This window comes from Phymastichus coffea, unplaced genomic scaffold (genome assembly GCF_024137745.1).
Source record: "Phymastichus coffea isolate CEN01 unplaced genomic scaffold, Cenicafe_Pcof_1.1 PCOF00007, whole genome shotgun sequence".
Taxonomy (NCBI): domain Eukaryota; kingdom Metazoa; phylum Arthropoda; class Insecta; order Hymenoptera; family Eulophidae; genus Phymastichus; species Phymastichus coffea.
Genome location: NW_026706818.1, coordinates 362,247 through 389,941, shown reverse-complemented (window position 1 = coordinate 389,941; position 27,695 = coordinate 362,247). Strand labels below are relative to the sequence as shown.

General features: G+C 35.0%; 1 protein-coding gene across 1 annotated transcript in view; it reads left to right on the top strand.

Annotated features, from left to right (window-relative positions):
• Positions 1–26,030: 26,030 nt before the first annotated feature.
• Positions 26,031–27,695, top strand: part of LOC131669114 (zinc finger homeobox protein 4) — a gene marked incomplete at its 3' end in the record, with an annotated part of 333,820 nt that continues 332,155 nt past the window's right edge. Inside the window, exon 1 of the mRNA XM_058943756.1 lies at positions 26,031–26,041. The remainder of the gene's footprint in view (positions 26,042–27,695) is intronic.

The window sequence follows — 27,695 nt, the reverse complement described above, 5'->3', positions numbered from 1 at the left end:
AGTTTGTCAAATGTTAACAAAGGCATATAGTGAGTCTGCTATGAGTAAAGCAAGGATTTATGAGTGGTATAAGCGTTTCCAAGATGGCCACGAAAACGTTGAAGATGACGAACGACTCGGACGCCCAAGCACATCAACAACCGATGAAAACGTGAAAAAAGTGAAAGAAATGGTTATGAACGATCGCCGAATCACAATCAGAGAAGTCGCTGATGATGTTGGCATATCAGTTGGCTCATGCCATCAAATTTTTTCGAATGTTTTGGGTATGAAACGTGTGGCAGCAAAATTCGTTCCAAAATTGTTGAATTTCGAACAAAAACAGCGGCGAATGGAAGTTGCTCAAGAGTCGCTAAATGAAGTCAATAACGATGCAGAACTACTAAAACGTGTTATAACAGGTGACGAAACATGGGTTTACGGATATGATGTCGAAACTAAGGCTCAATCGTCCCAGTGGAGGCATTCTGGATCGCCAAGACCGAAAAAGGCTCGACAAGTGCGGTCGAATGTGAAGGTTATGCTCACTGTGTTCTTCGATTTTAATGGCATAGTGCATTATGAATTCTTGCCACAAGGTCAAACAATCAATAAGCAGTACTACCTACAAGTTCAACGTCGTTTGCGTGAAGCAATCCGAAAAAAACGCCCGGATTTGTGGCAAAACAATTCATGGCTTTTGCACCACGATAATGCGCCTGCTCACACTTCATTGCTTGTTCGTGAATTTTTGGCCAAAAACGAAACTGTAACGATGCCTCAGCCTCCATATTCGCCAGATATGGCTCCATGTGACTTTTTTCTATTTCCAAAAATAAAGAGAACATTAAAAGGCCGTCGTTTTACAAGCATAGATGACATTAAAAGCGAATCGCTGAAAGAGCTAAAAGCTATTACAAAGATCGAGTTTCAAAAGTGTTTCGAGGATTGGAAAAAGCGTTGGCATAAGTGTATTGTATCCGAAGGGGACTACTTTGAAGGCGACAACATTAATGTAGATGAATAAATAAATATTTTTTTCATAAAACGAAAATTCTCGTTATTTTTTGAACACACCTCGTACATGAATGTCACATAGAACTTTATAAATAATAGGTTGAACGAATTAATGAATAAATAAAATATTGAACAAATAGATGAAAAATCTTTTATTATTCTAAACTATGCAGGAATTTCTTTTTGGTGATTTTGGAATGTTGATGTTATGAGTTAATGTTAATGTTGATGTTATGTTGGTTAATTGTGTTACCATCCATTGCTTGCGAATGCATTGCAATTAATACGTCAGAAGTCTGGGCATCGAATATTATAAGTACAGCTAAGCTTGATCGTGTACGCGATGCGCTCGTGAAGTTCGATCAATCACGCACGTTTCAAAAAATATCTTGAGTATGTAATTCGCTTGTCATACTTTGTATCAGAGCTTTTTCTTCGTTTTTCAATTACTATTCCAAATATTTACGCAATCTTAATCGTCTCGCGGAACAAACGCACAAACTTCAGTCTCTAACCAGACAATCTCAGCGAATCTTCCTCAACTATTGGTCCCTTTATCTCGAACTTTTTTTTATGAGATCAACATATTGGCACATCAATACCTTCTTATTTGTTCATGTTTATATGGTCATCAAAACTTGAATAATTATAATATCAATATTGTTCAAAGTGGCACGCACCTTTATCCAATGTTGAATTCACAGGTTCTTTCCGATCGAAAACATATTGAGTTGAATTTGAGATATTGAGATGTGAACAATAAAAAGTTATATGATTGCACGTAGCAACGCGAGTGCAAGTGAGTACAACAAACTTTCAATATTACCGCTCAATCAAAAATTCAATATCTCGAGTTTTATTCAAAATTTTTTTGATTTAAGAAGTTATATGGGTTTTTCTTATTACCGGAAATACATGGAAATTTACAAAATGTTATGAGTTTATTAATAACCTAATTGTTAGGATTTAAACAATTAAACTTTTAATAAATAATCACCTGGTAATTTTACAGCAAGTCTGAAGATATTTAATTGAAAAAACGTTTGAAATTTTCGTTATAAATCTTTTCTTACAATTCTTTTGTCTCATATTTGTTACATGTGAGAACTTCTCAAATCGATGTACATCGATTTACTGCAGCTATTTATTGTCACAGCACTTAGAACTTTCCATCAATATCATATCTGCATGCATAACTATATTTATCAACACATTTATTGATGAATAAAAATACAATTTGCATCTATTTTTTTTATTTATATATTTTTTAACAAAAAACCGATTAGCTTTTACTCATTTCAAGAGGTATCGAAGATATTATCTAAAAGATGTATTAAATCTACGATTGATAAATGTATTAAGCTATTACACTACTATTATACGATACGAAACCATACGTACTCAAAAATAGATGTTACGACCATAGTCTTATATTAGTTTAATATCCTGCTTTTATTGCTATCTCGTTGAAAACACATATGAACGTTCTTCAAATTTAATGAGTTTAATATTCTGATAATTAATTTTCGTTGCCTTCATACCTCTTAATTTAAAATGTTGTGACGGTAAACGTCTTGTTTGCGCTACCGTCTCAATCACGCGGCTACCTGCGAGGGCAGCACCTATCGGTTGGAGAAAATATAGAAAAAGGGAACTCGGTACGAGACGGGACGGAACGCGCGTGAATATGAAAGAACCAGTCGAGGACTAGCAATCCAAGCATACAGCTGCCTAGAACAACATTAGAAGTTTTCCCGAGTTTTCCGAGAGTGCCAGTGATCCAGCTGAGTTACCAAAACAATAACAGAAAGTTATAATTTCGTCGCTACCGTCACGAGTGTGTGTGTGAGTGGGTGAGGAATTTCGCCATTGAGGGCGATACCGAGGGCGTGAAACCCCTCCCTCAAAAGACTGAGATATCGGAAGCGGCATACGAACTTGTTTTCCCCCTCTGATAGTGCGACCGATACTAAGGTAAGCTGGCCAGCTTAATATCGCGATTTTTCACATATGACTGCGCTTAACTAATTGCTATTCCTTTGTACTCTGTAAGAATCGGTAGCGTGCATGTAAGCTAACTTTGCGAACAGAGTTGCGGACGATCCGGCGATGCATGTTATTGTCACGCGCGCTGCGTAAACATAAACACGCGGGCCAAGCATTTTGTAGAGTATAATAAACTAACTCACATATGGTTCAAACGATAATTTCACTATTGTCATTATTAGCTAATAGTAAGTTGGTTGACTGACTCCCATCCCCTCCTGCTCTCCGATTAATAAATTTGAATATTTTGGTATCACCGCGCGCATTTCGGTACGATTGCGCGTCGAGCAAATTAACGGAATAAAAATGGAGTAATCATCCCGTTACAATGTATAAAAGATAAAAATTTATTTTCCTCCATTTTATTCTATTCATTTTATCAATCTTCGAAATAGATTTTAAGACAAATATTAATTCAAGTATTAAAAATAGTTATAAAATTACCAATTTACAATTAGCTTGAAAACATTACCTGTTATATTCTCAAAATGATTTATTAACAGCATATTTTCATTCTTACAAATTATTTTCGATATTAATTAATCATTAATTCAATTTATAACTGAAATGTAAATCTTATACTTCGACTTATACAAGGTGGTTCTGATGGATTATAGTTCCCAGAAATAGATTATAGAAAAGAATTTTTCCAATAACATATCCACAAAAACACTAGTAATACTTAATCTACTACAGGCTTCTCACTTTTTAAAGTAGTTTACTATAGCCGTTATTTTAAATTATACTAGCTTTGATATGGAAGAATTTAAGTGACAGCATTCATTAGAAGAATCATATACGGTGTTAAAAAAATTTCAATTAAATGGAAAATACTTACGGATTTTATCCTTGAATATGATTTTAAGATCCTTTAGAAAACCATTCCAAGTAAAATAAAAATCTAGATATCAGCCTTTTTTTTGGCTAAATTAAAGTTTTTTATCGACATTTTATAGAATTTACCCTTATTATGTCGTTTAAATGTTCGAGTAACAAGTGGTTATGGTTAGTAACAAGTATTCTTCGTTTCGCAAATCGAATCGCGCGGGCGGAGCGGCCTCGACTGCGAGGCAAACAAAGCGGCGTAACTGAGAGAGCGCGGAGGAGAGAGACAGAAGAGCGACACACACGTGTACCAGCAGTCTTTTCCTGTTCGCACGAGTTACCGCACCTAATCTTGAAATAAACAACACGTTTTCACGATTTGGTGGCAATTAGAGCGGGCAAGAAAAGCCAAACCTAGTGCGATATCCGCGCATGATAAAAAGTAAAAAGCCTTTTGCGAATCGTTACGGCGAATTTTCCGCGTGATTTTGCGTGTTCATTTTTGTGTGACGATTTGCTGGTGAGGCCGCGGTCCACCTTCAAACATCAAAGCGGAACCCCGAGTTCGACGAACTCGGGATCCAGCACCGTACAAAGGCCGAAACCTTCAATTTGATAGTAATCACACTCGATCCTGTGGGTATCAGCACTATCTATACTATACTACTTGGTATGCGTAAAATGTAAACAAAGAGATTAAGCTGATAACATTAACCAATGGGTCTATGTACAGATTTTCTAACTAGATTTTCAAGCATATAGCATTTTTAAATTTACAATGTAAGCTATGATGAGCAATTAGTTATATTTGTTCATTATTTTGCTTTAAAAAGTGTAAAATTCATTATATATATAGTTGAAAAGTATAAATAAATTATCTTTAGCTTATAATTAATCATATTATTTATTTACGAAACCATGACCGTTTGTTACTCAAACATTAAAACGTCGTAATACGGGTAAATTCTATAAAATGTCGATAAGAAACTTTAAATTAGCAAACAATAAAACGGCTGAATTCTAGATTTTGATTTCACTTGGAATAGTTTTCGAAATGGTCATCCAATCATATTCAGGAATAAAATTCATAGGTGTTTGCCACTTGATAATGATTTTTTTTTAAACACACCGTGCATAGTTTCTGATACCGAAAAAATAGTAAATAATAATCAAATTTCAATTTGAAATATGTATATTTGAAACTACACATTTTATTATTCTAGTTATATTATTAAATTTTAAACTAAATAGAAAAAGACATCAGCGAATGATTTAGATGTTTCTCAATCTAGCTTTACTACAAAAATAATTTACTTCAATATTTTGTGAAAATCGTTCTATGATATATCATTAGAACAAATCGATGTGTTAGCAACTGATTTTTGTTCAAAACCAAATTACTGATATCCAAGCTAATAGTTGACAATAAATATTTTCGGTGACCATAGCGGAAAATAAGTTTAGTTTGGTGTTATGGAAAGATGATCTGATAGAATACAGTGTAGTGCCAACAAATAGAATTAATACTGATCTGTCCTATATTAAGAAACTTGTACATACCGCGACAGAGAATGTAGCGCTTTAACCGTGGTGCGTTCAGCGTTACACTTAAATGGCAAACATGATTTTTCGACTAATAATTGAGAATACTAGTACTTTGTACGTTTCATTGACAGGTTTCCGCGTAAATATAATTTTTATTTATGTTTTTTGCACCCGAAAACCGAATTTCAAAGTTAAAACGTCTTCAGATAAATAAATAATAGTATGTCAAAAACTATACAAGATATCGACATTATTCTGATAGCATCGATTTTAGTTCATACAAATACATCAAAGAAGTTTGGAATATTATCGAAATATTCAATAATATGGTTGCTAATTTACTGGCTAAGTTCAGTTGGAATACCGGTGTCATAATAATTCAATTATTAATATTAACGATCATATTATTATATATTTTGATAATATTGCAGACTTTTTTCATGTATCTGTACCAACTAAAATCGATACTACCAGAATAATGTCGATATTTTGTATAGTTTTTGAGATATTATGATTTATTTATTAAAAGTGTTAATAAATTTTAATAGATTTATCTGAGGATATTTCAACATCGAAATTCGATTTCAGGGTGCAAAAAAAACATAAATAAAAATTATATTTATGCGGAGATCTGTCAATGGCCCTGTAAAATATTGGTGTTCTTAATTATTTGTTTAAAAATCGTGTCCGTTATTTAAGTGTCACGCTGAGCTCATCACGGTTGAAGTGCTATGCATTCTACGCCGCAGTATATATGAGTAACTTGATGTGATCGAGTGGTACCTTCTGATTTGAATCGAAAAATAAAAGTTATATTGTTAGTTGGTTACATCGATACATAAAAATATTTACCCCGCCCTTCGAACTAGCAGGTTTAGTACTTTAACGTAAGTATTCAGTGAAAAAAAACAATATTCTTTCATAGCCTTGATGTAGATGAGCTGAAACACGATTAGAATTTCAATAATTTTTTACCGTTGCAATCCGAGCATTGAATATTTAAGTTTGAAAATTTATTTTCCATTGCTGATACAAAGTCCGCCTTGTTTTCAAGCCTGAACGACTTTTGTGCAGTACTGGAATAGTAGAAACAAAAAATCTGACAAAATAATATCTCAATGCTGAACATATGAGTCATTCAGGCTTGAAAGCAAGGCGGACTTTATTCTAGTAATGCAAAATAAGTTCTTAAACTAAAATATTTAATGCTAGGATTGTAATGGCACAAAATCATCGATACGCTAAGCGTGTTTAGACTTAGGCACATCTAGGATATAAAGTAAATATTGTTCCTTTTTCACTATAAACTGAATTTACCAGTTAAGGGAACGTGTTAAATATTTTATATGTATTGATGTAGTCGAAGAAAAAAATATCATTCTTATCTAATTTTAGCTGTTGATCTGAAAGTACCACTTTATTACAGAATACCATTCGATTAAATCAACGTTTCACTGTTGATGTAATTTGATTATAATTTATACATAGATAATAAAAAATATTATCTCGGACTGTTTACCGATAGGACTGCATAATCTGGATGCCAAGGTTTGTAAATATACAAATAAACCTATACAATTAAATAAAACTAAATAAAATGAAATTTCGATTTTTAAAAGTAGGTGAAGTAGTAGTTGTCGAGGACTAGAAAATTACACGAGAGAAATATAGATTGATGCTCATTAAAATGTGTAAAAACTTGCGTCATTGTTAATGAAAGTTGATTTAAAATAATATTCAATAAGTAAATGTTGTAATTTAATTAATAAAAAAAGAAGTTGATAACTTAAAGCCTATAAAAAAAATGTTATTATTAATAAAATGTGCTAGACAAAGAAGTTAATTTATAAAAATTTATCGTTTGTTTTCGGGGAATATGTATTGTAATTTTTTTATTTGTTTCCATTTTTATCAGTTTGTATTCAAAATACTCTTTATCACTTTGTATTCAAAATATTTAAAAAACCCTAGAAATTACCTGCGCATGGCTTGCTGCGCAGTGGCTTATGACATATCCTTCTTCAACGTGTCATGGTGTCAGAATTCATGTCATTTTTTAAGTGTTAGAATCGTTCTGTGAGCATCCAAAGGCGGAAGGATGTCTGAAAGTTGAGTGAATGATGAGAGCATGTGAAAGCAAAAGCGTATAAAAGAGAATATAAATGTAAGATAATTAAATTAACGTAACGTAACGTGACATAGAACATGAGAATAAAGAGAGAAGATGACATGAGTTTCTTAGCGAGAAATAATGCCGAAGCAGTTCCTCGCTGGAACAGACGATGGTAGATACTCGTATTTCTTCTTCTTATCACGATAGTCTTACTATCGTGCCTGAGCGAAGCAAGCTCAGACGGTACGGTTGTCTCTAATGCCTCAACTGTTAGTTATAATAGCTTAGCTTGAGGTTACTGATCACTTCGTCATACGGTATATAATAAATTCACCTATTTTTCGACCCTAAAAAAATTTTTTTTCATTAACTCCATATAAATTTACAATCTGTCTACAAAGACAATAAGCTGTCTGTCACAAAGACAATAAGCTCAGGCAATAAGTTACAATGTCTGTTACAAAGACAATAAGCAAATGTTTCTACTACTTGACATACACAATCTAAATAACAGAACACTCCAGTGAGTATGCTGTTTTTGTTTACAGTTTTTGCGTAATTAACTTAATCTATTTCGTCGTTCATCAGTTTATGTTTCTTAAGTCTAGCGTTGGTAATCTCTTCAGAGAGCAGTTTGCTAATAAGTTCGTTTGAGTGGTTTTGCAGTCTGGTGTGGTATTTTTTGTAGAAATTAATTATTTCCTCCTTTACTGTTGTAATCTGTAAGTCTTTTCGAATGATCTCATTTGGCACGAACCAAGACGCGTTTGTTATGCTGCGTAGGACTTTCGATTGATACCTTTCTAGTATTTCGATGTTCGAGTTCGAAACGGCTCCCCATAAATGGATGCCATAAGTCCTGATTGGCTTGAGTACTGCTTTGTATAACAAGAGTTTGTTTTCGATTGTTAGCTCGGATTTTGCTCCAATAATCCAATACATTTTTCTCCATTTTAATCCTAGTTGTTTTCTTTTTGTAAATATATGTTGTTTCCAAGTCAACCTTCTATCCAAGTGGATGCCTAAGTATTTGACATGGTCTTTTTGCGGTATGTATTTGTCATTAAGTGTAATGGATGGACACGTATTTTTACGGAGGGTGAATGTGGTGTGAACTGACTTACTTTCGTTAACTATTATTCTCCACGAGTTAAGCCAATTTTGGAGGTGATTATCTATGTAATTTTGAATTGTTTTGGATGCTGTTGTTGCCTCTGGTTGTACAGATAGAATTACTGTGTCATCTGCATATGTTGCTGTCACGATGTTATTTGATATTGGTAGGTCAGAGGTATATAACAGATATAGCGTTGGGCCAAGAACACTGCCTTGTGATACTCCTGCCTTTATTAGATGACTTTTTGACTTACACTTGTTTATTTTGATTTGAAAAGTTCTGTTTTGTAGGTATGACTGAAATAGCTCGTAGTGGCGCAAAGGGAGAATCTCTTGAGCTTGCATAACAATCCTTCGTGTCACACTCTGCCGAATACTTGTGCGACATCCAGAAATATTCTAGTGCAATGCTTTCTGTCCTCTATCGCCTTCTTAGCCACAGCCACTATTCGGTTAACCTGCTCACACACACACACACACACACACACACACACACACACACACACACACACACACACACACACACACACACACACACACACACACACACACACACACACACACACACACACACACAATCGTGGAGTGACTATTCCTGAATTTGAATTGATGCTCGGGGATAAGTTTTCTGTTTGCTATTGTTGGAGTGATTCTAGCTATTATTAGTTTCTCAAAAATTTTTGATAGTGAAGGTAGAAGGCTGATCGGTCTATAAGACGTTAACAGTTCTGGTTGTTTTCCAGGTTTATGTATTAATATAATCTCAGCTACTTTCCACTGGGAAGGAAAATAGCAGAGACGCAAGCATGTATTAAAAACAATCGTTATGTATCTTGTCGCAATTTTGGGTAGCATTTTAATCATTTTTCCCGTAATATTATCAAATCCGGGAGCTTTTCTATTTTTAATATTATTAATAATAAGTAATACTTCCTTTATTTTTATCGATTTGATCGGAGTGCTATCTTGTGCATCAGATACTTCTAGTAAAATTCTTTCTTCCCGTTCGGTAATTATTCTTTGGTGTGGCTGGAATATAGTGCTAAGGTGGTTTGCGAAGGTTTCAACTTTTTCCTCGTCCAATCTCGCTCAGTCACCATCCGGTTTTCTGATAGGCGGTATATATTTTGTTGTTCTTTTAAGTCGTTTTGAGCTTTCCATAGTGAATAGTCTGTTGCTTCTGTTGGACTCAGTGTTCTAAGATAATTTTGTGTTTGGGTATTTTTTTCTTCTTGTAGCATTTTCTTTAGGACTTTGATTGCTTTGTTGAGTTTTGATTTATCTTGACTTGATCTGGTTATTTGGTATCTTTTTCTTAGTGATCTTTTTTCTTTGATTTTTTGTCTATTCTAGAGGAGTTGATTCGTTGCGTATTATTTCTGGTTGTTATTGTAGAACAGTCATTAATGGTGTTAGATAAGAGTATGTTGAGTGAATTTATGCAGCTTTCTATATTATTAGTTGTTTTAAGTGGGATATTACACGTAATACGTTCATCTATGGAGAGAGCATATTTTTTCCAGTTCACTTTTATGTGTTTGTTTACATTGATGTGTACTTGACGGTGAAGAGTAATTATTACCGGCGAATGGTCCAATCTAAGATCTAGGCATGATGCCACTTCGAAATAATTTTTGCTTATCCCTTTTACTATTGCAAAGTCAATCAAGTCCGGGAGCTTTTTTAAGTCTGTAGGCTAGTATGTTGGTTTTCCGGTGGATATCGGGTGAATTTATTTTTTTGTAGTATTTCATAGAGTACTCTGCCTCTGGGTGTTGGAGTTTCTGATCTAGATCCCCACCACGGGTGCTTCGCATTATAATCCCCTCCTGCTATAAAACGGTTTCCTAGTGTTTTGAAGAATTCTGTCCATTTTTCCTTTGTGATTGTTTTGTTTGGAGTACAGTAAACAGCTGATATTGTAATCGGTCCCTCTTTATCTTTGATGATTACGCTAGTTGCTTGAAGGAAGATTTCACTAGTATGTTTGTGAACGTGGTGATTTATATTTGTTTTAATTAGAATCGTAATACCTCCGTGTGCTTTATCGAGTGGATGATTTGTTTTGTGTACTGAGTAGTTTGGTATATGGAGAAAATTTTTGCTAATAAAGTGCGTTTCTGAAACTAACATAATATCAATATTTTCGTGAATTAAAAATGCTTTTAATTCGAGGTATCTTCTCGTAAGGCCATTTGCATTCCAGATAGCAATTTTTAGATTTTACATGGTGTAACAGGCTGCCGTTTAGTCTATAATACCTCTGGAACGTATCTATATAATTACTAAACGACGCCTAGTTATCTATGTGCTCAAAGCACATCAACCTACCTTGTCTCGGAGTGCGCCTGCGCAGAGTCTCTTCTCTATTCCGAGTTGGGTTCCCCCAACTCGCCGCTTGGCGGCGCTGTCGCCCTTGCTTAGTGGCGCTCGCGCGGCCGCTGCTGGAAACTCCGTTGACGATTCCCGCCTACCGGTATCCGCGTGATCCGTGCTAAGCTACCGGCGAATTCGAATCGAATGTCAACAAATATAGACGCGACCTCCGGACAAAGGAAAGACACAATAACGACTACTTGATTTAATGATGACGATTAACTGATTTATTCAATAAAATCGAATACACGGGGGATCTGCCGAGAGTCTTGCGCACTCTTGCGCGAATGACAATACACGCCGTATGGGAAAGAGAGAGAGAAAATCGCGGTCACCGCGAACTAACCGCTCGCACGCAACAATTAATTTCCTCGCGCACGCTGCGCGGGATCGCACGCTATTAACAATAATAGAAAGGGGAAGGTGCACCTACCGCGAGAACGATGAGGATACGGTGGCCAACTGTATCCGAACAACAAACTGCTGAAACGCCGCTTCGCTGCTCGCCGCACCGCCGCGATTACTGTTGCTGCTGTTGTTGTTGCTGCTGTCGCTGCTACCGCTGTTGCTGCTATTGCTGCTGCTGCTATTACTGCTGCTACTTTTGCTGCTGCTGCTGCTGCACCCAGCACACCGCACCAAAGTTCGCACTGTTCGCCTTAGCACCACCACACGAAAACTTAAACGGCTCGGGAAACAAAGGTTAGCTGCACGATACAGGCGGACTGAGTGACACAGTCATACTGCCTGTTGAACGCTCCCCTCCCGGTCATTGCCCCTACGCGCCCTCTCTCTCTCGCGAACCGATCGCGGCTTTTCTCGATCAGCCGCTAATTAACCTCGCGCGAGTCGAACGATTTTCGGTAATCGTTGCAATGGTTATATTAATTTATTAATAAGTGTGGTTACTAATTTTAATAATATGTCCATTGTTTGCGTCTTTTTTTCCATCAATTGTTCAAGTTTATTAATTGACTTTTCATCGTTACTGCCATTATTTTGTTCTGTGTGTACTGCTGTTTGTTTTGGTGTTTCCGTTTCAATCTGGCCGTTATGTTTAGCTATTACCTGTGCGTATATTGTGTTCGGTCTAACTCTATTGTCATTTGGATTTGAATTTACATTTGTGATTATTTGTGTTTGTGTGCTATTTTGAAATGTTCTTTCACGCAACTTGGGAAATAATTTTTGCTGTAATTGCTTACGTACCGGGCAACCTTTATAATTTGCTGTATGATTTCCTTTGCAGTTTGCACATATTACATCTTTAATTTATTGTTTGACTGGACATTCCTTGATTTTATGATATTCAGCACATTTAACACACACTGCATTTTCAAAACAGTAATTTTTTGTATGTCCGTACACTTGGCAGTTTTGACACTGAGGAATTTCTCTTTTTATGTTTGGTGGTTCGAATTTGATTACTGTGTGAAGAAGTTTGGTTACGTTGTAAATGTCCTGACTTTTATAATCATGTTCAATTTTAACTGTGAAGAGCGGTAGTGGCGCTTTTGTGATGCGATGCCTTATGTTATGAATACTTAGTACTTTGTGTCCGTGATTTTCTGTGGTAGCTTTCAATTATTCAGTATCAACTGACGAAAGCATGCTTCTTAGAATTACTTTGAAACCTTTTTCTTCTTTACGCTAGTAGGTGTGGAATTGTGTTTTTTTTTCTTTCAGCGCATTTATTATCCGGAGATACTTGTCTGATATTGTTGGTCGAATTTTAATTTTATCTTGCCCTATTACTTTTAGTGTAAAATTATTTTTGGCTATTGTGTTTAATAATTTTTTTAACGATTGGATATCTTCTACGTTGTAAACAAAGATCGGGGGGATTTGTTTATCGTTTTGTTTGCTTCGTTACTTCCTGATTTTTCATTTTCACTATGATTATTTTCTTTATCATCTTGTAGTATTTTGAATCTATTTCTTGTATTACTTAGCCAGTAGTCTAATTTTGCTTGTTTGATAGTTTGAATAATTTGTGTTTCATTGCCTGGACTGCTTCGACTGCTTGGACTTCTTTTATTAGAAGCGATTTTCCATTCTCCAGGTTTATCTTTATTGTTGGATGTCGAATCATCACTTACTTTTGTGGCCATTTCGGCCGTCTTGTTTTGTGGTTCTGTTTAAATGTGTTTCACCTTTAACTATCACTTCACTTGATATGCTATTGCTATAACTATGACTTTTCCGGTAGAGCGCAGTTTTAACACGTTTATTCACCTCAAGGTTCAAACGTTAACAATGACTTAAAAAAAATAAAATAAAAAGAAATAAAATAATAATAATAGTAAGTTAATTACAAAAGCATTGATTCAGAAGGTTTTCTTATTTAAAGATTTACTTATTCAAATGATTATGTATATTATACAGGATGGGCCATTTCAAAATATGCACCCAGATTACTCCACCCAGGTGATTTTTCCAAAAAATGTTTTAGACAGAACTTGCTTGGCTTTGCGGGGTGTTATATTTTGATGACCTTACCTTTGAAATTAGAGATCATGTTTAAAGACTTTCAAGGTCAACTTTTTTTAAAATGGGAATCTCTATTTTTGAGAACGGATTTAGAGTAGAAAATTCTACGTTAAAATTAAGTATTGTGTATGGGGTCCGTTTGTCTCCCAAAGGTCACGTGAAGGTCAGTATTTTCACAAAAGTAACACATGCAAGGGAAAATTATACAATCAGCTTTGCAATTAGGAATATATTGCAATGACGAGATGAGACCGCTTAAGTAGAAAAAAACTCAGAAAAAATTATCTTGACTTCTAAAGATATATGTGTTAATAATCTTGACCTTACTCTTATAGTAATTTTTCGAAGTCAAAACAAACGTTTTATGGCTAATTCGCGTGGAAAAACTAAGTTTTAATAATCATTAATGATTCATTACTTTAGTGAATAAAACTAAAAATAAAGCTACTAATCGGACAAGTTTTACTTAAAATTTTATGTAATAATTTTTCTTTTTAATTTTAAATAATTTTTAATTGAATTATTCATTTTAGATATTGGCAAATCTTTCAAAGAACCATTTTTTGGAGCATCGATAAATTAAAAAATTCATAATATATTTCATATTTTGGTTACTTTACTGCTTATCTTTTTACAACAAACGATATTATATAACGGTCTATTTCAAAGTGTGTTATTACATATCTTTTTGTAACATCTATTGTCTACACGTGATATTAATGCTTAATTAAACTTAGTCAAAACATGCAAGATTATACTCGTAATGAAATAATTGATATTCTGTTGGTGTTCGGTGAATATCATCGTAACTATCGTGAGGCACCAAAATTTAATCGAGAACGGTTCCCAAATTAACGTTAACATCCATCAGATACCACGATTGCTAGGATAGAAAAATGTGAAAGGCATCGACGTAGAGTAAGGTGACAAGATATCATGATAACGTACCCGAATAAGATCATGCAATAGTCTTAACTGTATTAGTATGGATTCATTTGAACTCGCATTTGTGTAGACGTCAATTGCAGTGCAATCAATCAATCCACGTAGTACAGTTTGAAGAATTTTGACTATTTATCGATTCTATCCTTATCATATAATATTAACTAAGAGGTTAACACTTGGAGATTTCCAATAAAGACTTAATTTTTGCAATTTGGCCCAAGAAATGTAAAATCGCAATTCACATTTTTATCCACATTTTAATTACGTCATATTTTCTGACGAACCAACGTTTCATAGTGACACAGTAAATTGAATCGACACAAAAGTTATTATTGGTCAATGGAGAACTAAAATTGACATTGAATCGTGAAATTGATCGATAACATCACTGGAGTTTCGTAGTTTGGTGTGATAATGTTAATGGCTATCTAATTAGGCCTTGCCATTTTGTTGGAAACATAAATTTACAAAGATATGTACATTTCTTACGACATAATATATTTTATTTTTTAGAAGATATTGACTTGTTCACTAGGCAACGAATGTGGTACTAGCGATGATACACCTGTCTACACAAATTCAAGAGTAAGAAGATTCTTAAACCTCAAACTTTCCTATAGATAGATAGGAATTTGAGCAAATATAATTGATGCATGGAAATCAATTCCAAAATAGGTTCTATCATCAACTGTTCAAAGCTTCCAAAGACGAATTCAACTATATATCAACAATGATAAAGGGATATTAGAACACTTAATTCCATAGATATAATCTTCTGTTTTGTAATAAAAATAGTATCACTTACTTTCTTTAATGTTGAAAATGAATGCATAAATTTTTTGTATTTCTATTTTTTTAATTTATGATTCTTCAGTTTATACTGACAAAATGTTGATCCACGCATAATAAAAAAAAATATATTCAAAATAATATCTTAATTTCATATTTCTTAATGAACATCTCAATGACCTTAAATCATATAAGATAAACTTGAATTTCCTGCTCTTTCTGATTTCGTACTTGAAAATAAAGGTTCCTATTACAAAAAAAAAAAAACAAAGTGGACTTGAATATGACATTAAAGACAATGTCCTACGAATGTGTTCTCTGTTGTTGATCTATTTTTGTCTCAAATCTTTTTCACTAATTGCTAGGTGCCACGGACAAATTAAGGAAAAAAATAGAACTGACCTCTACATAATCTTGACGATCAATTTTACCGCGACTATGTTACCTTATTTTAACGTAGAATTTCCCACTCTTCTCGTATCCGAAGTAAAAAATAGGAGTTCCATTGAAAAAAACAAAGTTGTTCTTGAATATTCTTTGAACATGATCTCCAAAGTCAAAGGAAAAGTCATCAAACTATTCCCTCCTCGAAGCTAAGCAAATTCTGAAAAATTTTTGTTGCGAAAGTTTATCTAGGGGGAGTAATTTGGATAGATCTTATACAATGACCTACCCTGTATATTACCATAATATATGTAAATTAGAATAATATATATATTAAAACTCAACTATAAGCCACCAGATGCAAATCATCAAAATAAAATATTTAATTGTACACAATCGCGTCTTTCCTTGAGTTAAGTACTCAAGGAATCAAGATACAATGTAAAATAAATAAAATGGATAGCTAGCGTAACAAAGAAGTAGGTTGTAGACCGGTTAAACTTTATCGGTTGCTATCATAAAAAACTATACTAGATCTTTTCTCGTACTGTCCTCTCTGTACCTGCGTCTTGGAGGTCTTTTTGTATGTATGCCTTGATGTCGCCTTGACTAGGTTGCCTTGTAGATGTGATCTGCAGAGTTCTGTTGCTATAATCGTTAAGAAAACGTGTTTTGGTACATGAATAGACAAGGTATCTAGCTATCTAACGCACTACTCGTTTTTTCCCTCAGCCCTCTAGGGCACCGTCTAGGTGCGCAGTCTCATTGTTTAATAGCCAGATCTCGTATCACCACAGCAACATACGTGGATGATACGGCCATATTAACATCACATTCAGAGGCAAAAATAGCAGCCAAAACTATCCAGCATTACATAGACAGTCAACTCCAATACTGGCTAAACTCATGGAGAATCGCAGTAAATGAAAATAAATCAGTATAAAGGAAATTCACACGACGAAAGGACATCTGCCCTCCCATTACACTGAATAATAAATATATTCCACAAAATAACAAAGTCAAATACTAGGGCATCAACTTCGACAGGAGACTAACACGGAAAGAACACATATTTACAAAATATAAGCAATTAGGACTGAAATTGAGGAAAATGTTCTGGCTCACTGTAGGGAAATTGGAGTTATCAATAGAAAATAAATTATTGCTATACAAAGTGGTAATCAAACCTGTATGGACACATGGTATCTAATTATGGGGCGTTGCTTCAAATTCGAACATTGAAATCTTCGAAAGATTTTAATTAAAAGTATTACGAAATATAGTGCGAAAACCATGGCTTGTTCCGAATGAAATAATCAGGAATGACTTGCAGATTCCAATAGTAAAAAAAGAAATAAAAAAATTCTACACAAACTACAATACGAGGATTCAAAACCATCCCAACAATATTATCAGCAACCTTTTGAAAACAGCTATCACCAAAATGAGACTCATAAAACATAAACTTATAAATCAATGATAAAGAAAAGTGAAACAAAATATAATGAATCAAGTATAATGTAAATAAAAGTCAGATTACTCAGTGGAGTACTCGGCCGCTATACATGTAACTGTCCGATGTATTAACAAATTTACTCATTGTATAAACATTAATGTCAGATTGTAAAGTTTCTTAGGAAGTAATAAAAAAAAATTTATCTTTATCATAAGTTTTAATTATTTATAAAACTCGAATCATCCTACGGGGAGGTTGATGACAGTCCGAGACTCATTAAAGCTGTAGCGATTACTGCCTGCGTAAAGATATGCTGCATTAACCTCCACCTATTAATGTATGCTTACCTCTAATGTTATATTTTCACAAAACTTTTCAGAAAGATTTCACGAAACATTTCTAATAAGTTTTATAAAATATATCAGAAACTTTTTGTGGAATCTTTTGGTACAGTTTTTATATAAAACAAACATTTATGTATTATTCACGATAGTGAATATAACCATTATTTTATTTATTCATTCATCTTTATAACCAAATAAATTTATTAAACTAAACATTTATAATCATAGAAAAATTTCACTCGCAACGGGGATTGAATCCCGGACGCAAAGGGTAGCTCGCTGATACTTAACTAATTACGCTAACGCAACACTTAATTTTTTTGATTAAGTATCTAATTATCAAATAAAATTATTAATATTCTAAAAACTATCGTTGCAAATAATAACAGAAATATTTAAAAAAATATTACAAGAATATTTCAAAAATTGTTATAATGCATCCAATAAAATATTTCTCGAAGCAGATACCATATTGCTGCAATGTTTTTGACATCTTTTGTAAATATTAACATTTAAACAGAAATTAAGTATTGAAAACTATATCGAACTTTATACATAATTGTATCGTCATCAAAAATACTGAAAAAATATGAAGTAACTAAATCATTTTGAATATTTTCATATTATTTAAAAAATGTTCTGTTATCAAATTCATATGGATATTTCATATAATTTATATTTAGTATTCCTTGTTTTATAGGTTAATTAATTTCAATAGTAACACTTCAATTTAATTTTGTATAAATAACAAATAATAACTATATTTAAAAAACTGATAAAATATTCAAGAATTAAAATAACAGTTTGACAAATATCCAAGTATTGAACCATTTAAAATAGTAGTGAAATATTACATGAAATATTTCTCACATATTACCCAAATGCTTCTGGAAATATTTTTAAAATATTGCGTGTGAAAATAAAAAATAATATATCGTGGAGATGTTTCTAAAATCTTCTAGAAATATTTCAACAAAATATTTTTAAATAATATTTTAAATATTGAGAAACATTTCTTTGAAATAATATGTTGAATTGTTTTGAAATATTTCTAAAATATTTTAGAAACCTTAAAGAGATATTTCAGGAAAATATTTCTTAAAAGATTCATTTTCAAATATTTCATACTCTGCGGATATATGTGGAAGTTGGTTAAGAAGTATAGTGTCTGTTTCAATTGTAATTAACCAGAGTACGTCACGAGATATTACTTTTCCAAACACACACACACACACATATATGTATATCCTCAGATATATATATCTAAGGAGTGAGGCAGTGTGATCGTTTGTTTCACATTCTCCTCCTATACACTAATATTTCTGGCAATCCGGATACTCATACCATCTTAGCCGAGTAAACTATCGAGTCATCTAAGTCTTTGAGTGTAACCTGTCTACATTTAAGGCTGCTCACACTATGCTCCTCGTAACGGCTTCTGTTACTATCTAACGAAAGTCTGGAAATACGATCCAGGTGTGAGTTCTTTTGAACCGCTGGTCTGAAGCTTTCTTTATATCGGAATATACGATTCAGATCTTATAATAGCACCGCTTATATGCGCTCATAAGTGGGTATGGTGAAAGTGAAGGAATCAGGACTTTTAGATAAATGAACTCCACGCTTAAGTCTATTCAAACTTTATTTTTACATTTGTGATACCAAGTAGATATGCCCAGCCAAGAATTTAGATGTATCTGGAGGGAATAGCATTGGCTGACCCTGACTACTACATCACGGATCATATTGACTGATTCTAAGGAACTGATATATATATACCCAGGCATTCTCTTGGGTGGATCGTGAAATTGTTCAAAGAATCATGTTGAGCTGAGTAATTAGTGGTCCCACCTCCTCACTACTACCTTTACGCCTTCACTAGTTTAACATTCAATTCCGGACCACGCTACAGGTACCCATTGTCTCAACCTCTTGAATATATTACAGCAATTTTGGGAATAAATGGAAGTCTTGCTAAAGTTTCAAATTAATATTTCAGAACAAGAGTGTAAGAACCATTACCAACAGACTTATCGGAGAGTTTCCTCAGGTAGCTATATCTTACCTTATCACTAGATTTAGACTGTCAGGTTGTGACGAAAGCTCTTTACGAAAATCCGATTAGCAGCAGGCTTATGTGGCATTAATGAGGGAATACGGAGGCTTTCGGTACATTTAGTAAATTCTAGATACATATTTGGATTTGGTCGTCTGTTATTACATCACTCACCTTATGGTTATCAAGGCCGACGGTATCAGAAGAATCTAGTTCATTTTCAACGTAACTCAGGCTGCGGTCAGCGAACTGTTCCTCAACGACTACCTGAATCCTTGACTTAAATTACAGACGTATTTTGTAATTATTTTGAGTCGTCGATGATTTTATAATTTTGTTTTCTATGCAGATATTCTCAAGATGTTTCGACAGATCCGTTTTAATCGACAAAACATAAATTATCTTTATATTATTTGGTGGATCTCTTCACATTCTACTCGAACCGGCTGATAACTGTTGTAAAGTGTTATCGACTGGTTACTAGTGATACGCAATCATTTTTGGTACAGGTAGCAGAGGATTACTTCATGAGTACCAGAATCGTTTTAAATAGTTGACATCAAATACTTTGTTAAGGTTTGGTAATTTGGTGTTTATCGATGAAATTAATTTACTGCCAACTAGATCACCCTTAACTCTAGTTATCAATCTGGACAATAGACCAGATGATTTACTCAGGTCGGCCACAGTGAGAACTACCAGCTCTACCTTGCAAAGATCCTTTGAAAAACTGATTTGTCTACTCATAAATCAGAAGAAGAGAGAGTCCGCCGTTTCAAACAGATCTAGCTTTGCCATGGTGGACAAAAAATGTAGGTTGTTTAAGTAACGGTTGCCTAGGATGAACCCAAGCCCTGATTGATTTGGAAACGAAAGACTTCCTTGTTGCCATTATAACCGTATAAAAGGGATTTAAGAACGTTTGCTAGTTTTGGATGTGACAGGGCCCTGGCCGGAATGGCCGGCCCTGTCTGGCTCGCTCTCTCTCTTTCCCGCAGCTCAGACTTTCGCTGTGGCGCTGGCGAGCATAGTGGAAATCAAGAACCATTATCGATGCTCGCAATGCTTTATTTTAAGGCCCATATTTATGCCGGGCATCATCATTGAGAGTTAATTGGGAGCGAGAGCGGCTGCGGCGAAGAAAAGAGAGAGAGGAATAGATGCGTCGCGTGTGACGAACGAGCGAGCGCGAGTGACTCGCGGAGATCCGCTCGCGAGAGCGAACCCGCCGGCGTTGCTCGATCAGGCACGCGCGTGGTTGGGGAGAGAGTTCGAGCCGAGATCTCGAGAGGAAAAGATCGACTGTGACGGCCGAGAGTACGCGTGCCATAAGAATACGAATCGTCAAGCAAGGAGAGACAAAGAATTGAGACGACGCTGAGCAGATTGCGGCCAGAAGAAATTTTCCATTGACGCTCAATGCATTAGGGATTTCATCTCAGCCTGCCGTCAACCTGCCTGCGGTTACAGCAACAGTTCCTGCCTTCGTCAGGTCAGGTCGTCTCTCTCTCTCTCTCTCTTTCTTTTTATTCACAAGTGCGCGACGCGTCGAGGTACTCGTGATTATCCGCGAGAACGGCGAGAGCGGCGAGAACGGCGAGACCCTCCTTTGAATTCCTCTCAACGTATTGTACCGTGTCCCCGTGCGTTTTTCCGCACGAGCGAAGGCACGCGGCCGCAGAGAACGACGCGTAAATCAGAATTGTCTCTCTTTATAATTATGAATCTTAATGAGTAATAAAATTGATTGAAGGTTATCGAGAGTAATTATTGTGTGCGCCCGTCATTCCCTTCCTCTCGAATTAGCATCTTATACACCAACTTCGTGACGAGGCCCATCGTCACTGATGCAGTGGAGCGAAAGAGCCTTCCGCACCTTTCCCTTTAAAATACCTTTATTAATGAGATAATTCTCCAAACGCATAAGTTCAGTGTCACACGAGTAGCGAAAGGAACCACTCGTGCAGATCACTGATACTTACGAACATTGTAAGCTAGAAAAGATTGCTGGGTTCTGAAGAAAAAGTTATAAGATTTACGTGATAGTATGCGACAAAAAAAGTAGTGACTGAGTGTTTATGGATAAGACTGCGAACGTCAGCAAAAAATCCACATTCAGTATCTGATTGTAATAGTTTTAAATGGTAGCGATTCATTTTGAAAGACAGAGAGGACTCACGTGGCGAGGTAAGCATTCTGATTGAGCCATACAAGATTAGAAATGTAAAAGTAGAGGCAAAACTTGAGAATCACGAAAAGTGCCTCATCGTAAGTATTTTTTTTACCTTTTTATTCTCTCTCATTCCTCACATTGCATACAGTGACACACCGAAAACCTGGTGGGATAAATATGTAAGTATTGTGAGATCATTAGCAGCAGGTTACTATGATAAGTAGACGCGGACGCTGATGTAAATATAACGCATATATTAATTCAATAAACTCGAAGATTGTCATGTCACCGATACAATCTTTATTTTTGCTTCTGAGGCATTCTCTTTCAGCAGATAACTGTAAGCAAATGAAGTCGTATTTATCTAAGTTAGCCATACGCTCAGAAATCTTCCAGATCCCCATCAGATGCGAGTATGAAGACTAATGACTTACAGTAAAATATTATAGATTAGCTAGAATCAAGGATTCTTTAAAGTTGACGTTACAAATATGTACACAGTAGTAAAATTTCAATGCTTACTCACCTAGTTTTTACTTTTCGTAAAAGGTGTGTAACGTGATGGGAGGGATTTTTCTTGTTGTATAATGATCTTTCAAGTTATTCAAAAATCCTGGGAAAATAATATTTTATGACCCGAAAACCATAAAAACTTTTTTAATACGTCTTCACGTCACTCTGCCATTACCTCTTTTACTTTTCGCTGTTCTCATCATGCGTATGCCTACACAATACCAATTTTTATGCGCGTATGAATGAATTGACGCAGAAAGTCGTCCGTATTACGGTGTATACGCGCCAACAGGGTCTCAGCGACCACCACTCGATTGCAATTGTACTGTAAGAGCAAACGCGGCACTCATCTTGCCGAAATTTTCCTCATGTATAATTTCTTATAAAAAATAGAAATGACTAACTTTTGCAACCCCTGTGACCTCAACTATTTCACGCAAATTTATTCTTTGGTCTGTAAACAGCATATCGTGGATTTTATCGATCATTTCCAGGGTACTTATCTACAGGACGGTCTGAACGATGTTAATACGCAGTCAATGTAGGCTATGTTTAAATTCGTTTAGCTAATAGTAAATAATTGCAAACAAAGAGGTAGATACACCATGAACTGTATCTAACTGAGCTTTGATTTCTTTCGGTATGACACCTTTTAAATAAAAATGTTTTATCACCGTTCGAAATTCACTTTTTTTTCATTGTTAACAGTAATCAAAACTTGTTCACTTTAATCAACGATAAAAATGGAACCACTTGATGGATCTGGCTAAAATTTGGCAGCACTCTATTTAGAAGTGATGCTTGCTATTGCTACATAATGTTCCATTTCATACAATAATTTTTCGATTGTCTTTTCAACAGTAAGAAAAAGTAATCTAATTAATTTGTTAATATTATTGTGCTTGTAAAATTTAATTTATTATTTTTCTAAAACTTTTTGTTTATAGCATATGAAATTTTTCTATTTTTCCAAAGATAAATACAATATATTTTTATATTTTTCGACATTCTGTGTGACTTTCCCGTACGCTCAACTAAAAACATACGCTCAAAATTAAATTTTCACACCACATATCAAAAAATATCATGCGATACATATTCAGAACAGAGATTCTCGTCTCGTGTGATTTTCTATCTTGGCTTCGCTTGGACGTAAATCCTACACGAAACCAAAATCTACTTTCCTGCACTTGTGTCGTAATGTATTATAATGATCTATTCATATTGTATAAAAATACAAAAGTGATACGAGGGTGGTCCGATAAGTACTTAGCATACAAAAGAAAAACGAAAATTTTGGAAAAGTGGCATTTTATTTTTCAACATAGTCTCCTTTTAGTTCGATACACTTGGCCCAGCGATGCTCCAACTTCTTTAACCCGTCTGAAAAATACGTTTCCTCGAGGTCTGAAAAGTAGGCTTCCGTGGCAGCGATTACCTTCTCATTCGACTCAAATTTCTGCCCGGCGAGTGACTTTTTCAAGTTTGGAAACAAAAAGAAGTTGCATGGGGCTTAATCTGGAGAAACGGTGGATGGGGCAGCAGTTCTTAGCCTAATTCGACCAATTTGGCCATGGCGACGGCGGAGGTGTGAGCCGGTGCGTTGTCATGGGAAAAGACCACTTTTTTCTTCGCCAAATGGGGCCGTTTTTTCTTCAATTCGACGTCGAATCGGCCCAATAATTCGGCATAGTACAGCCCTGTGACCGTTTTGCCCATCTCCAGATAGTCGATGTAGATCACGCCTTGTGAATCCCAGAAAACGGTGGCCATCACCTTTTCGGCCGATGGGGCAGTCTTCGCCTTCTTCGGAGCACTTTCGCCGGGTAAAGTCCACTGTTTCGACTATTTCTTGGTCTCTGGTGTATACCAGTGGATCCATATTTCGTCGACTGTCATGAAACGACGCAGAAACTCCTTCGAATTGCGCTTAAACAGCGTCAGACATTGCTCTGAAGTTGTCTCACGGTTGCGCTTGTTGTCCGGAGTGAGCAAACGCGGCACCCTTCGCGCCGACAGCTTTCTCATGCCCAAAATTTCATGCAGGACATGACCCACAGGGTATTTTGAGATGCCTACGATCTTAGCTATCTCGCCCACCTTCAATCGTCGATCTGCCAATACGAGATCGTGAATTTTTGTCACGTTATCCTCCGTGGTAGCCGTTTTCGGAGCACCTGGATGTGGCTCTTCAAAAATCGACGTGCGACCACGTTGAAACTCGTTAAACCAATTTTTGACGGTCCCCATGAAGGACAAGAGTCACCGTACATAGCATCCAAGCGCTTTTTGATTTCGCTGCGCGATTTCCCTTCCAAAAACAAGAATCGAATCACCGACCGATACTGCTCTTTTTCCATTTTTCAAAAATCAACGGACACACTTGCTTTCACACGATCCCAAAAATAAACTACAACTCCGATCCGGCTGAAATCTTGACAGTAACCATCGAGAAGGTTGTACTACGTGATAGAATATTTCTTTTGCGAGAGTGGCGCCATCGGGCGGTGAGGCTAAGTACTTATCGGACCACCCTCGTACTTCTCTCTCTCGCCTTCTCTCGTTTTTCTCCGTCTCCTACCTAATTACTCTCTTTAATTTATAAACTTGCTCTCTTTACCTTCGTGAGAGTCGTTATATTAAATGGGAAGTCATATTTTCTCGTGGCTTATTTTACAGTGTAGAGAGCCGAGTTATTAGCCGTTGGTCGATCACATTAATTGTTGCGGCAATGAGCGATTTATTTTCTTCACTATTGGACTGTTAGGAAACCGTGAAGTTTTTTGGGAGGAGTCTTCTTCTTTGGGAACAAGAATCAAAGACAGATAGAGACTAGAGCGTACACGTTGCAAATTCACTGGCGAATAGTATTATCACCTGACGTTTATAATAAAAGAAGTGAAGTGAATAAACTTTCTTTTCTCCGAAATAGTTTCTAGAGAAATTAATTGAAAAATCTAAACTTTCCGTCAATCCCTCTCGACTTGTGTTATGTGATATATCAAAGTTATGTACCACAATGAATAGCCATTCATATATCAGAATAAATGGACTAATTATCGAAAATATTGCACTTTCTCCTTAGATCATCAGGTCAACAAGACATCTACGAGGTCTACGAGAAAAGGTAGAAAGTGTTAATCTCAGTAAGATCATCAAAACTATTGTACACTTCCTGTAGACTATAAATGAATGAATCAGTCATAGAAGATGGAGGATAGAAAGTGTGAGATACCATGTATAAGGAATAATCAGAATATATTTACTTCCAAAATTGTAGTTCGAACCCTCAATGAAGATCAAAATCAAAATCATTGTGCAAAGAAAGAAAGAAAGAGAGTAATAATAATGTGTATATTTGTCATCTGATCTGATATGTAAGATGGCATAGGTGAAAAAAGAAAGAAAAATATTTAGACTATCTTATAAATATAAAAAAGATTAAAAAACATAAATTTGTAATTGAACGACTAGAATTTCATAAATTTTATTAAGTTTATAATAAATAGACACAGAGAATTTTTTCCGGCAAATTTAACATGAATTTAATATGCATGTAAATAATGAAGTTACATCTATGCATTGCTAATTACACGCATGCTTTATATACAATGTTACGTAAAACAGCGCCTCTGGTAAATTTATACCGCAGGTTGCTATCGCGACCTGACGTACATCAAAGTCATAGACTGCCTCAGTTTCACGACTAATCTGTGTTTACTATCATACTACTCCCTACCGCTATTTTTTATTATGTAAAAAATTGTTGAATGTAATTCTTAATTAAAAGGATTTTTATTTGTTCTCATTGTTACAGTGAAATGCTGATTAAAGAAAGGAGTAAACTTATTCGGAAAACACACCATTAAAGCACGTGAGTTCGAACCCTCATCATGTAAAATATTTTGTTATCATTTTTTTTTGTATAATGTATTTATATATAATTCAGAGAGTATTTTTTCATACCGTATATATTGTTAGAAAAGTTTTTCAAATTAAAAAATTTTTAAAGGTTTGCAAACTGAAATATATATGTTGTAATAGAAAAATACGACCGACAACCTGAAGGGTTATATCTGCAGCAACCTGCACAAATTATTTACAAAGAGGGTGGGTTTAGAAAGCGCATACGCTTCGATGGCTGCGTAATATACCAGATGTGTAGATTAATCATGCACGAAACTAATGTTGGGATGAGGATTAGTAATAGGCGAAATACGATGACGCTTAATTAAATAATACTTACCTTTATTACAAAACTAAAACAAGAAAAAAGTAAACAATAAAAAGAAATGTGCGCATACAAAATCTAATAATGAATTAGAATTTCGGCGGTAACCCTAATTCGCCCAAACGCATTAATATGATTACCAGCAAAGTACTCGGTAATTTTTTTTTGAAATTTGAAGTAAAATTGCTCGGTCATATACACATGAACACAACGCCGTAACATCTAGAGAGGGAGAGAGGGAGAGAGAGGAGAAAGGAGAAACATCGGCACCGACCTTTGCGATATGACAACGGCCTCCTGGTTACTACTGTTTTGGTGCTCTCCTATCGAAATCGCTCACGTCAGGTTGCTAGTCACTGCTCTCTGTTCGAATAAACGGTCATACGCTCCGGTTCCAATATTCAATATTCGCTGGCTTGATCTAGCCTACTACAACAACAAAATTTAATTTTGTTGCGGCCCCTCCCGCCGACCCCAGTAAGTAATATCTTTAATAATAATCGAAACCCAGCTATGCCGAGTAATATAAAAATATAAAATATTAGTTTCTAGAACATCTTGACGAAATAGCGAAAAATGATTACTTAATAAAAATTCTAAATAATAACAAAATTCAAATTGATAATTCGAAATAATTTGCTGTGATTATAGCTGAGCTAAAAATAGAAATATTGATTTTTATACTTTCCAAAAAAAGGAAATAGACCATTAAAAGTCGTTTTTAAAAATACACATTCTTTAGTTGATATAAATGATTTAAAACAAGGAATTGATTTCTATAATCAGAAAATAATAAGAATTTCTAGCAATGAACATAGAATAACTAAGTAGCCATTGTCAATTTTTGTCGTGGAAATAAAAACAAATGCAAATAACAAAGAAATATACAAAATTAAAAAATGTATGAATCAAATAATTATATTCGAAGAACCGCGTCAAGAAAGAGATATTTCCCAATGCATGTGATCCCAAGTATACTAACACATTAAAATTATTGCAATAGAACTCTAGTCTGTGTCAAAAACGCGACAAATTATTTTACTTTAAATTGTTCTATTCAAGCAAAAACAGAGGACTACAAATAGGCCAATTGCAGAGAAAATCACGTAGCTAGTTATAAAGTTTGCAAAACAAGGAAACTTGTCCAGTAAACATTATTTCCAGCACTGTGACACTATTCATTAAATTATTAACGCGTTTTGGGGAATTATCTTTTTTAATAACTCCCACGAGCCATGCAATGGGCCCGTGCCCAAGCGCCGTGTCACAAATTATTTAAAGGGGAAGGTAAGGGAGG